This window comes from Lactuca serriola, chromosome 5, assembly GCF_051521515.1.
Source record: "Lactuca serriola cultivar US96UC23 chromosome 5, Lser_US96UC23_V15, whole genome shotgun sequence".
In the NCBI taxonomy this organism is placed as follows: domain Eukaryota; kingdom Viridiplantae; phylum Streptophyta; class Magnoliopsida; order Asterales; family Asteraceae; genus Lactuca; species Lactuca serriola.
Genome location: NC_136412.1, coordinates 173027479 through 173039411, shown reverse-complemented (window position 1 = coordinate 173039411; position 11933 = coordinate 173027479).

Below are 11933 nucleotides of genomic sequence, written 5' to 3'. Positions count from 1 at the left end.
CTGTAAATGATGTTACAAAAAATTTTGGTAATTTATTTTAACTGTTTAGTATTATTTCTTCTATTAATGATTATTTAAAGGAATAAAACAAGGAAAAATAGAAATACCCGCTGAAAAATATCTTTTATATTTTTCCCAGTCTAGTTATATATAATATCAGTTAAATAAAAAGTTTGGGTAATTTTTGGAAACTGTTTTCTATTTATTTCAATTTTTATTGGAATAAATGCTCAAAAATCATAAAATGTAATTAAAGAGCTTGGAAATCCATTTTTATATCTTTCCCAGCTTAGTATTGTGTAATATCAGATAAATAAAAATTTTGAGAACTTTTATCCTTTGAATGCTATTTTTCGTGAATTTATGTTGTTATAAAGACTTAAAAATCTGGAAAATTTATATTCCAAAGTTGTAATTAATTGCACGACTTGTAGAATTTCGTTATTTCAGAAAAATGTTTTATCAATATTAAATTTTGACACAGTATTGGCATAATTCTATTGTAGTAGTATGTATACTAGTGTTAGATTTCGATTAGAGACTCATTAGTGTGTAACATCGTTGTAGGAAAACGATAGTGGTACCGGTGGAGCGTAGATCAATGCATCATTTGCATCATCTCAATGCATATTGTGAGTATTCACGTGCTCCCCTATTTTCGGTTTTTATGTTTTGGGGTGGAAAAGCATGTCCTAAACTACTTATGTTCGTTATATTTAATTGATTCGTATAAACTTGATTACTATATTTTGCATATTGTAAGTATTCACCACTCCCTTATTTTCGGTTTTTAAATGTTTTGGGGTGGAAAAGCATGTCCTAAACTATTTTTATGTTCGTTGTATTTATTTTGACAGGTATGAAACTTGGTTGTTGTATTTCGTATGTATGTGTATGTTACTTTAATTCATGAGGACTGTATCACGGTTAAGTCCCTGGAATCTCTAGACACAACTCATTAACTCTTTTGAGCCTATGGTTATCATGGATAGCGCTATCAGGAGGTAGACAACTCCTCACTCGCACGATTCGCTTGAGTGCATTTTACCATTTTCTACACTATGTTTGCGATACACATAGTAGTCAATAGGGCACGATTCGGTCATTAGGCTTGGGTTGTGAACTCCTGAATGGAAACTTGATGCACGTACGAATCTTTATGCACATATGAAACTTGTATTCCCATGTTAGCAACGAAACTTGTATACTTATTTTAGCAATGAAACTTGAATACTTATTTTAGCAACGAAACTTGTTGCTCATTATAGCAATAAACCTGGTATCTCATTATAACAACGAACTTTTGTTACTAAATACTTATTTACTTGTTTAGCAACAAACTTGGTTGCTTCTTATAGTAACAAACTTGTTTGCTCCTTGTAGCAATGAAACTTGATTACTCCTTTTAGTAACAAACTTTATTTCCCATGAGGATATGATCGTTGCATTTCTTTTGGGCAACATACTTTATTTCTCATGGTGACAAAGAACTCTGAACTTTGTTTATACAAACTTATTTACTCATTTTAACAATATACTTTTGTTATTGGAAACTCTTATCAAAACTTTGATTTTGATTCATGAAACCAATATTATTTTCAAAATTGTGAGTACTCACTAACTATTTTCATAGTTGACGCTCGTTTTACATGCTTTTTCAGGAATCATCGAGTAAGTGGCACTTAGGGACACTTCACTTTTAGGAGCATTCGCATGTGTTGTATTTCTATCTTCATTGTAATTTCTTGTAAAAATTGTTCAAACCCATTGTAAATCTGTAATGATTTTAATACTATGGTTGGTGTTGTCTTTTAACTTTTGCTATGAAACCCTTTATACTGCCACGCCTCGTGTTTCCGCTTTAGCGGGGTGTGACAAAAAGGCTTCTCATCCTAAAGGTAAGTGAAAGACCTTGGTTGGACACTCCAATCAAGGTCCCAAGAGAAAGGTCAATTTCGAGATAGCTCTTACTAGTTAACCAAGGAGGTGTTTGTTTCTACTGCCAGTCAAATGGACATTGGAAATGTAGTCACCCTAAATACATGGAGGATCTAAAGAAGAACAAAGTCAAGGAGTGTAGTGCCTCAGGTGTATTTTTGATTGAATTTCATACTACATCAACTTCTAATTCTTGGGTTCTTGATACATGATGTGGTACTCATTTTTGCTATAATATGCTAGGAGTAAAGGAAAGTAGGAAGCTGAAGCATACGGAGCACAACCCAATCATAAGAAACAAACACACACCTGTTATAAGGATTGGGGATTACGAGCTCGTGATTAGTAGTGGTGTTACTTTAAGATTATTAAATTGTTGTTACTCGCCGTATATGGCACGCAACATTATTTCTTTTTATGCATTGTACAATGACGATTTTCATTTTTCTTTTGATAATGAAAATTGTGATATTTTGGTTTATAAGAAAGGTCATTTTTACTTTAAAGCTAGCCTTTGCAATGGTACATATGAAAATTTTATTTGTGTTAGTAAATCTAATAATCTAATCATAAACATTGATTCTTCCGAAAATGTTTTGGATAAATCATGTATGTAGCATTGACGTCTTGGCCATATAAAAAAGAAACATATCACCAAGCTTCAATCCAACGATATCTTTGCAGGCTGACAAAAGCACCATTCATATGTAACCTTGAAAAAGGCAACGATTTTTTGGACCTTATACACACATATATGTGTAGACCGTTAAGATCCACAACAAGGCATGGTGAATGATACTTTGTGAGTTTTATTGATTACTTTTGTAGATAAACCTATATCTATTTAATCAAATATAAGTCAGAAACCTTTGAAGTATTTTTCCTCGCAATCAATCCCAATTAGTTAATTGATTTTAAATATAAGTCAGGTACATTCATTTTGAATTTTGAAAACCGAAATTTTAACTTTATTCCAAATTAAAATACCAGTAATCAGTTAATTGATTTTAAATCTCAAAAAATTACTTCCTTATTTACATCGGTTTGACATTAAATAAATAAAATAGCTAATAAACATTTTCATTTAATGTACTCTATAAATCATCAAAAGAAATATATATTCATTTTTAATTTAAAAAAAAAAGAATTTTAGCTTCATTCAAAATTAAAATACAGATAATCCATGTTTAATCCATATCAACCGATAATTCATAAAAAATGAAACTTAGCTATTAATTTTGAAATTGATATCTTACCATTAATATAGTCTATAATCATTCTATTTAATGATTAGGATCCCAATTAATTTGATATCAACTTTTTTCTATATTCAATTTATTCTGTAAATACCATTGTTCTTATTCTTTTGACTCACATGATTTTAGATACTCACGATTTTGATTTCAAGCATCGAAGTTGCTTCTCCTCCCATCTTTCTTCCACAATCCATCTTTATACTCTTATTCTTAAGTTTATAAATATGTATTTGTAATATCAATTATACATTATATGGAAATAAATGATTAAAATTTCAACATTATACTTCCATTTTATACTATTTTAGCATTGTACTTTTAAAGCCTCATTTATTAAAGTACAATATCGTTCTACATTGAAAGCCATACTTCATACCTATTCACCATTATAGTTTTATAAACTTTAATATTTTCTATATATCACCAAACTTTAGTATTGAATTTTAAAATATTCTTATTATATAAATGCAGTTTGATTTTTTAATTTACATACCCATGTAATACACAACTCTCTAACCTAGCTTAATGTCATACAAATTTGTAAAATAAGATTTTATATATACATGTGTGTTTGTATATACATATCTGTATATGAATGTTTATGTCCGTACAAACATACATACACACATACATACATACTTACATACATACATACATACATACATACATACATATGGATACATAAACATACACACACATAAAACAGACACAAACACACACACACACACACTTATATATATATATATATACACACACACATCTGAAAAGACACGAAGATAGACATGCGGATCTTTGGATGATGAAACCCTCTAGAGCCCGTAAATATTGCAAGTTAAGTGGTTTATTACTTTATAACACCAAGGGTGGCATCCCTAAGCTTAGGAAACGACCTTGAATAATAAAGCATCATCCTTGGGACCAAAAAGGTCCACAAAATCAACACAAGAGATCTAAGTATTCATAAGGCAAGTTTAAGAGTTTATACCTTACAAAAGCCTGAAATGAAGCAACCAACTTGAATCTACACCTTCTCATTTGAATCACCACCTTGCTTTAACCTTTACTTCCTTGGAAAAGTGGATCAAAACACCAAGAATGCACTCAAGGGGCCTTCCAAGCACAAGAACACAGAATATATGAATTTGGGGTTTTGGGTCCGGACACGTACTCTAGCTGCGCATACGCTTCAGTAAGCAGCGCATACGTTCATGGCATCCACACCCATAAACAACTAGTACGCTCAGTGTACATAAGGCGGTACGCCCAGCGTACGACACCCCCCTGAAGGCCTAAAATGAAGAAAGTCCATGAACTCTAAGGTCTAAAAAGAAATATTTACAACATAAATCAAATAAATAAACACCTTGAAAATTGAGCGCTATATAAATTCTTATTTTAGAGAAAGGATGAGACTCATTTTAAAAGTTTTACAGGAGGTTGTTAAGTCAATGTCATCCACGTAAAGGATAAGGTGAGCAATGTCATTGCCCCTGATAGATTAAAATTTTAGTAGGATCGATATACTCTAAGCATTAAATAAAATGATAAGAACAAACACAAGAATGGCTCAAACGATGCTTAATGATTAAACTCAAACACCCCAGAAGAGCTCGATGAAGAACTTCGACTGTAGAGGTGTTTTAGGGCTACAAAAAATATTTAGAATAAATAGAATCGACGACGTATGTAATGCATTCATGCATGCAATCTATATATACTACATAACCCTAATAAGACACGGATGGACAGGCCCAATCCGGTTAATACAAAATAAGCCCATGACGCAACATCTTTATCTTACAATCTCCCCCTTTGCGTCCATGGAACCGAAAGCTCAGTTCGGTTGAGCAACATAAGACTTCTTAACAGTCTTGAAAAGCTTCGTTATGATGTCCAGAAGAGTATGACGAAACGTAATATACCACTGAAGCATGTCCGTGAAGTTCTTCTTATCGATCTCACTGTTCTTCTTGCACCGATGTATGACGTTGATGATGTGCTCCAAGCAGTCGGTCGAGAACATATGCTTGTCTGCAAGAACAAACAAAAATTTGCTATGTTCGACTCTTGTAAACATAACCGTTAGATGTGTAGGATCAATTTCATCCATAGTCATTTTATTCACATCTCCCGGTTTCGGATTTAGCTTCATAATCGGTTTCTTGTTCATGACAGTGGCAATTTCCTGATCCATCTTGGCCACTTCATAAATATATGACCCCAACATCCTCTTCAAATGATTCAGGATTGGTTCGTACTTCGTTGCATTTGTAAGCAAAATGTTGTTCAACAAAATCCAATCATGAGGATTTAATTTTGGGAGATCTGCAAGGGAAATGATAGAGACCGAGTTGTTTGAACCTCGAGTAACTCTGAATTGAACATTGATAAGCTTCCCTGCAGGTGTCAGCTTCAGCACTTTGACAGATGTGATCTTTTGTGCACTCCACGTCAAGTACTAAGGTTGACCGAACCTCAAATAGAAGTCAATAAGCTCCCGATCAGTCTAAGGATGAGGCGAAGGTACCTCAGCGGTAGAATCAAAATAATGAAATATGAATGCCTTCCTCGTTATAGGCATGTCAAAATGAGAATCCCTCGTGTTATCAATGTCAAAAGAAGCCACTGGTTCCAACCAGAAAACACTCGGGAATTCTATCGCCTCTTTAATCATCTTTTCCTTAGTCAAAACAGGAAAAAGAGCCTTTTTACACTCAAGCGTGTCACTCTCTTGGTTTCTCTTCTTTTCTTTCTCATCTTCTTCCTTCATAATCCTTTGAGTTTCATTTAACTCCTTATCTCTATGCTTTCTTTTAAGAATATCAGTTATTGTTTCCTGGTCTTCTTCACCATCATCAACAGATATACCCTTCTTTTCTTTTCTGCTGGAACCTGAAGCTTCATTACCCTTCGGTTCCAGTTTGACCACAACAATCGGTTGAACAAAAGGCTTTTGTACCGTAACGCTCCCTTCTCCCCCTTGTTACAAAACGACCACAGGCTTCGAAACACCCTTCATTTCATAGAGAAGAGCAATGGCCAGAAGGAGTCTGGTGGTGAGATGATTCCTGATAGTCAACGTCAAAGTTGCATCATGAGCGTTAAGGACATTGTTGAGCACACCCAGAACATCAGAAGAACAACTTTGAAAAATAGCACGTTCAACCTTCATCTATCCAAGCTCCCTTTCTGCCTTTTCAAGTTGGACTTTATGAGCCTCCACAATGGCATTCTGTTGAGCAAGATCAGCTCTCAATTGTCTTTCAACAGCGAAGTCAGCCATAAGTTTAGCTAACTGAGAGTCAATAGAAGAAATGTGGGATTTATTGTCGGCTTAAATATCGGTGCGAATGGCTACAAATTTGGCTTTTTCTCCTTGAAGAGATTGGGTAAGAGTTTCAACCGAAGCACTGACTTTGGTGGCATTGGAAGTAGCATGATTCTGAAGAGACTCTAAGAAGACTTTAGAATCATCAATCAGCTCTTTAACACCCTTAGCAGCCTGTTTGCATTGGGAAGTAGAATCATCCACAGCAGCTGAGCATATGTCAATAGACTGAGTGTATTGCTCCAAGGCCGTATCCATGAAGTCTTTCATGATGACATCCACAGGCTGCTGATAACACTCAAGCAGCTTGTCAAGCTTTTCATGAGCACTATGAAGTTTTTCCTTAGTGGCAGAAGCAGAATTATCATCTTCAGTCTGCAGACAATAGGGACTGTAATAGGTGGAGTCGTACTCAAAATCATCTCCTCAAAGAATTGGATTAGAGTCATCTAAAGCAGTAGGGGAAACGAGTTTTGTGGTAACTGGGGGTTTAGTACCAGTAAATGCCCCTGTATTAGATACATTGACATTCACCGGTGGATCAGTGATGGTTGAGGTAATGATGGGTATTAAAGTGATAATAGGAATAGTGCTGATAGTTAGAGATATGATTGGTGTGGAAAGTGGTGGAACAGTAGACAGCGGTAGATATGGAGGAATAGAAGCAACCGAAAGTGGAACAGTGACTTTCGGTGGTGAAGCAGATGGAGTAGGTACCTTGGTATGTAGCTCTTTGGTTGGAGTTGGAGATCTAGGAGGTGTATCTCCTCTCTGTGAGTCCTCATCCGGAATTTCTTCAACTTCATCAGTCAACTTAGACCGTCTCGCCATCTTCTTAATTTTCTTTGGATGAGTCGAAGATCCTCCATTCTCTAATTTTCGTTTCTTAGATCCCAATTTATCACTTTTCTTTGATTTTTCAACTTTGGAAAATACACCCTCCACTGTATCAGTAGGCTTTTCCTCCTTCTTCTTACCCCGTTTTGAAGGTTTTTCCAAGGCTTCCAAAGCTGCCTTCATCTCTGGTGTTAATTGGCGTGGACAAGTAGGAGCAATCTCGTGATAAGGTTCCATGACTGTGCTGTTGAGTGGAACACATCGATACATCGTCTCAGGGATGGAGCCAACATAAGTGAATTTGGATGCATCTGCAATAATCACCTTCATGGTGTCAAAAGTGGCTATAGAAGATAACAAGACATCCTTCATTACTGGGATGTTAAGAGAAGTGACGGCTCTTTGTGTAACGATCGTCCAAAATCGGCCACACGAAATTTCTGAGTACTTGGTTGTGGAAGTGAGACTTTGCATCAGTTGAGACCAAAATAATGACCCGTAATCTAAATCGATGCCATTGTAAAGACCATACAGGATGGTCATGAAGTACTTATTGGAACCATCTGATCCTGCTACTCTTTCACCCAAACCTTTGTGGAGTAGAGTTAATAACCCATTCCATCGTGGTGGATGACATGACTTTTTAAGCTTTGTAAAAGAAACAAGGACTTCTGAATAACCCATCTCATAGAACATGACAAAAAGTTGTGTGGTTAATAAAATAAGGAGATATCACTGAGGCATTGACTGTAATCTCTAGCAACGAATAGAATCGTACTTTAGAAAGCGAAGTCTTGCGATTGAGAATCTAAAAGTAGATCCTATCCTTGTTCTTGTCATAAGAGGCACTGGAGTAAACCTCCGATAATAAAGACATCATAACAGATTCCATCTGAGATAATGCCAAAACCAGTGGAGAATACTTAATGCACTCAACCACCTGGAGCATCCAGTGGTCATACACAAACGGATTGAGTTCGATGATTAAGTTCTGGTTGGGTTTGATCACCAGTAGGGAAGACGAAGCAGACTGATCATGGTGAGAATAGGAATCCGCCATTGTTGAAGAAAGAAGATAAACAGTGCAGAATCGTCTGTTCTATTCGAGCGATGGTGAAGAAGGTGAGAGAGGACAATGGGTGTGAGAAACCCATTATATACCATTGCCTGGTGAGAGAAAAAAATCTTCTATAATGATTACACGATCTCTGAACCGTCGACTGAAAAAGTGGGATTTGACAGCTTGGTTTCCCCAAATAGACGTCATCACGCATGTGGCTAGGAGCCGTTTCAAATTCACGCGCCTATTTCCATCCTTATCTCTTAAATTAGTTCAAATTCTTATCCGTATAATGCATCGTCAACTGAATTTTTTGCTTGCTTCAACACATAAGTCAATCTAAGTACACTTGAAAACAATCATTAGAATTTTGGAAAATTAAAACAAATTTCCGTGCGAGAGTGACAAAGATAAAGAAATAAATCAAATGTAGATGGGATGTGAGTGATGTCTTAAACCGACAGAAAGCAGTTGATTCCGGGCACGAATCTATTCCTTCAAAGTCAAGAGAGACTCGAAGTGCTTACATGGTTCTCCGTAAGATTACGATCGAATGTCTGTTAATAAACATCAAAAGGCTTCTTTTCAACTATTGGCTCTAAAAGGTGGCTGATCTCCAACCGAACCTCGATACTTCATATAAGACCGAAAGTAAGGCGAAGTAGTTGTGAGATCGATGTGGTCTTTTGAACAAGTAGGAGTGATATGTTGATAAGTGCATGGGAATTGAAATCTCAAAAATAAAACAAAAACTGGACCTTTTGGGAAGAAATGCCTTGGTGTTAGACAAGTTCATAAAGATCTCGCATAAAAATAAAAAAGAGATTTCAACAGTTAACAAGTTAGATCTTGAATACTAAAATTCACTATTAATTCCTTATTGGTATTGGATGGTGGGTTTCACTCAATACGTGGTAAACGCAGCTATGATCATCAACACAGAGTTTGTGTAACCATAAGCCTCAGTGGTAAAAACCGAGAGTCTCAAGGGTTACATTTGTGAACCGAAAGGAGATGAAGAATATTAATGAGGTGGTTAAAGAACCAAAAGTACCATCGCTATTAAAGATTGACAAAGCAGTAAACTCTTAACTACTTTGAAACGAGTAAGATAGCTAATGACGTGACAGAATTTGGCCTGATTAGGTAGAAATGATAGGTATAGATCGAATCATTAAGGCCTTACTCAGAGTCTTTGAGGCTTTGATCTACATGCAACAGCATGCTTTTAGGGACGCCTAACTAGTCGCATAATGAGAAACTTCAAACCGTCCCTTGATTATTTTTTTTTTGTAGAATAATAAAAAAAACTTAAAAAAAAATGTTGTGCTTTTGTTAAAAGAAATGAAAAAAATAAATTTGAACTAATTATACAACCGAAACAAACCTCCAAAGAAATAAAGCAAAATAGACCGATAGATCAGCAAATGTCGATTTCATAAAATTATGGAGCCGAAATAGACCGAACGGTCAGCTCATATTGGTTCCCTAAAATTATGGAGCCGAAATAGGTCGAGCAGTCGGTTCATTTCTGTTCATTAATTTTCATGGAACCAAAATAGACCAAATCACGTTCTATTTTACTTAGCTAATCTTTTATGTGGATGAAAGGTGTTTTGATACCGATTCTGCTTCGATCATGCCTAATCCATGTAGTATTCTATTGAAGCTCGTTTCAGGCAGAGCCTTAGTGAAAATATCGGCAATCTGATCTGATGATCGAACAAAGTGAACTTCCATATTTCCATCTTCAACGTGGTCTTTGATGAAGTGGTATCTCAGTGCAATGTGTTGGGTCTTGGAGTGTTGCACTAGATTGTGACATATCCTTATTGCACTTTCAGAAGCACAATAAAGTGGAATCTTCTTCATACTTAATCCATAATACCTGAGCTGACTTTGTATCCATACAACTTGCGATGTACAGGATGCAGCTACAATGTAATCAGCCTCGGCTGTTGAAAGTGACACACATGTCTGCTTCTTTGACTACCAGCTGACAAGCTTGCCATCAAGGAATTGGCAACCTCCCGTTGTGCTCTTTCAGTCCAGTCCACATCCACCAAGATCGGCGTCAGAAAAAGCTTGAATAAAGAGATCTGAGTTTGCTGGATACCAGAGACCAAGAGATGAAGTTCGCTTTAGATAGCGAAGGATGTTTTTCACGGCTATCATATGAGGTTCTCTCGGATTATCTTGAAATCTAGCACAATAGTAGACCGAGAACATTATATCTGGTCTACTAGCCGTTAGATACACGAGTGATCCTATCATTTGACGATAAAGAGTCATGTCCACAGCCTGTTTATCCAGAGATGGCGTCAATTTCATGCCAAACGCCATAGGAACACTCACTTTTGAATCTCCCTTCATTCCAGATTTTGATATCAAGTTCTTGGTGTAAGCCTCCTGATTTATGAATATCCCTTCTTGTCTCTGTCTTATGTTCAGTCCAAGAAAAAAGTTAATCGGACCCATACCGCTCATTTCAAATTTAGTCTCCATCAACTTCCTGAATTCAGCTGTTAGGCTAGGATTCGTGGAGCCGAAGATGATGTCATCGACATAGATTTGAATAATCATCAAGTGTTCGCCTTCTTTCTTACGAAAGAAGGTTGGGTCAACCGAACCTTGTTTAAACTTAGACATCTTAAGGAAACGAGTTAAGGTTTCATACCATGCTCTTGGTGCTTGCTTTAGACCATACACCGCTTTGTATAGAACAAAGAAATGATCAGGATACTTTTCATTTACGAAACCAGGTGGTTGTTCTACGTACACAGTCTCTTCCAGTTATCCATTTAAGAAGGTGCACTTAACATCCATTTGAAAGACTTCGAAGTTTTTGTGAGCTGCATATGCAAGGAATATTCTTACCGACTCCAATCTAGCTACTGGAGCGAACATCTCTTCATAGTCTATCCGGTCTTCTTGGCAGTATCCTTTCACTCCTAGCCGAGCCTTATTTCGGATGACATTGCCTTCTTTATCCATCTTGTTCCTGAATACCCATTTTAATCCTACCATAGAAGCATCCTTAGGGGTTGGAATCAATCTCCAAACTCGATTTCTTTCGAACTCATGCAGTTCGTCTTGCATTGCCTATACCCAATCGGCATGATCAACTGCAGTATTGACCGTTTTCGGTTTGATTTTGGAGACAAAGAAATTAAACATGCAAAATTCGACTTGAGAGAATAATGCAGTTTGCTTCGCTTTCAGTTGAGAACATGTGAGAACCTTCTCAGATGATTCACCAATGATCTGAGTTTTGGGGTGATCCCTTGTCCATTTAAATAGGGGAGGATAATTTGGATCATAAGCTGGATCCAATTCTGCATTGACCTCTTCTTCGAGTTCTGACTGATCTTCTTCGTCATTTGGGTTGTTATTCTCCCCCTCAAAAGTCGAAGCATATCCCGTGTCGGGTTCAGGTATTTCTTCCTCAATCAGAGTGGGATGCTCCCCCTCGTTTGAAGATGGATTTTCATTTGCAGCTGGATGCTCCTCCTCC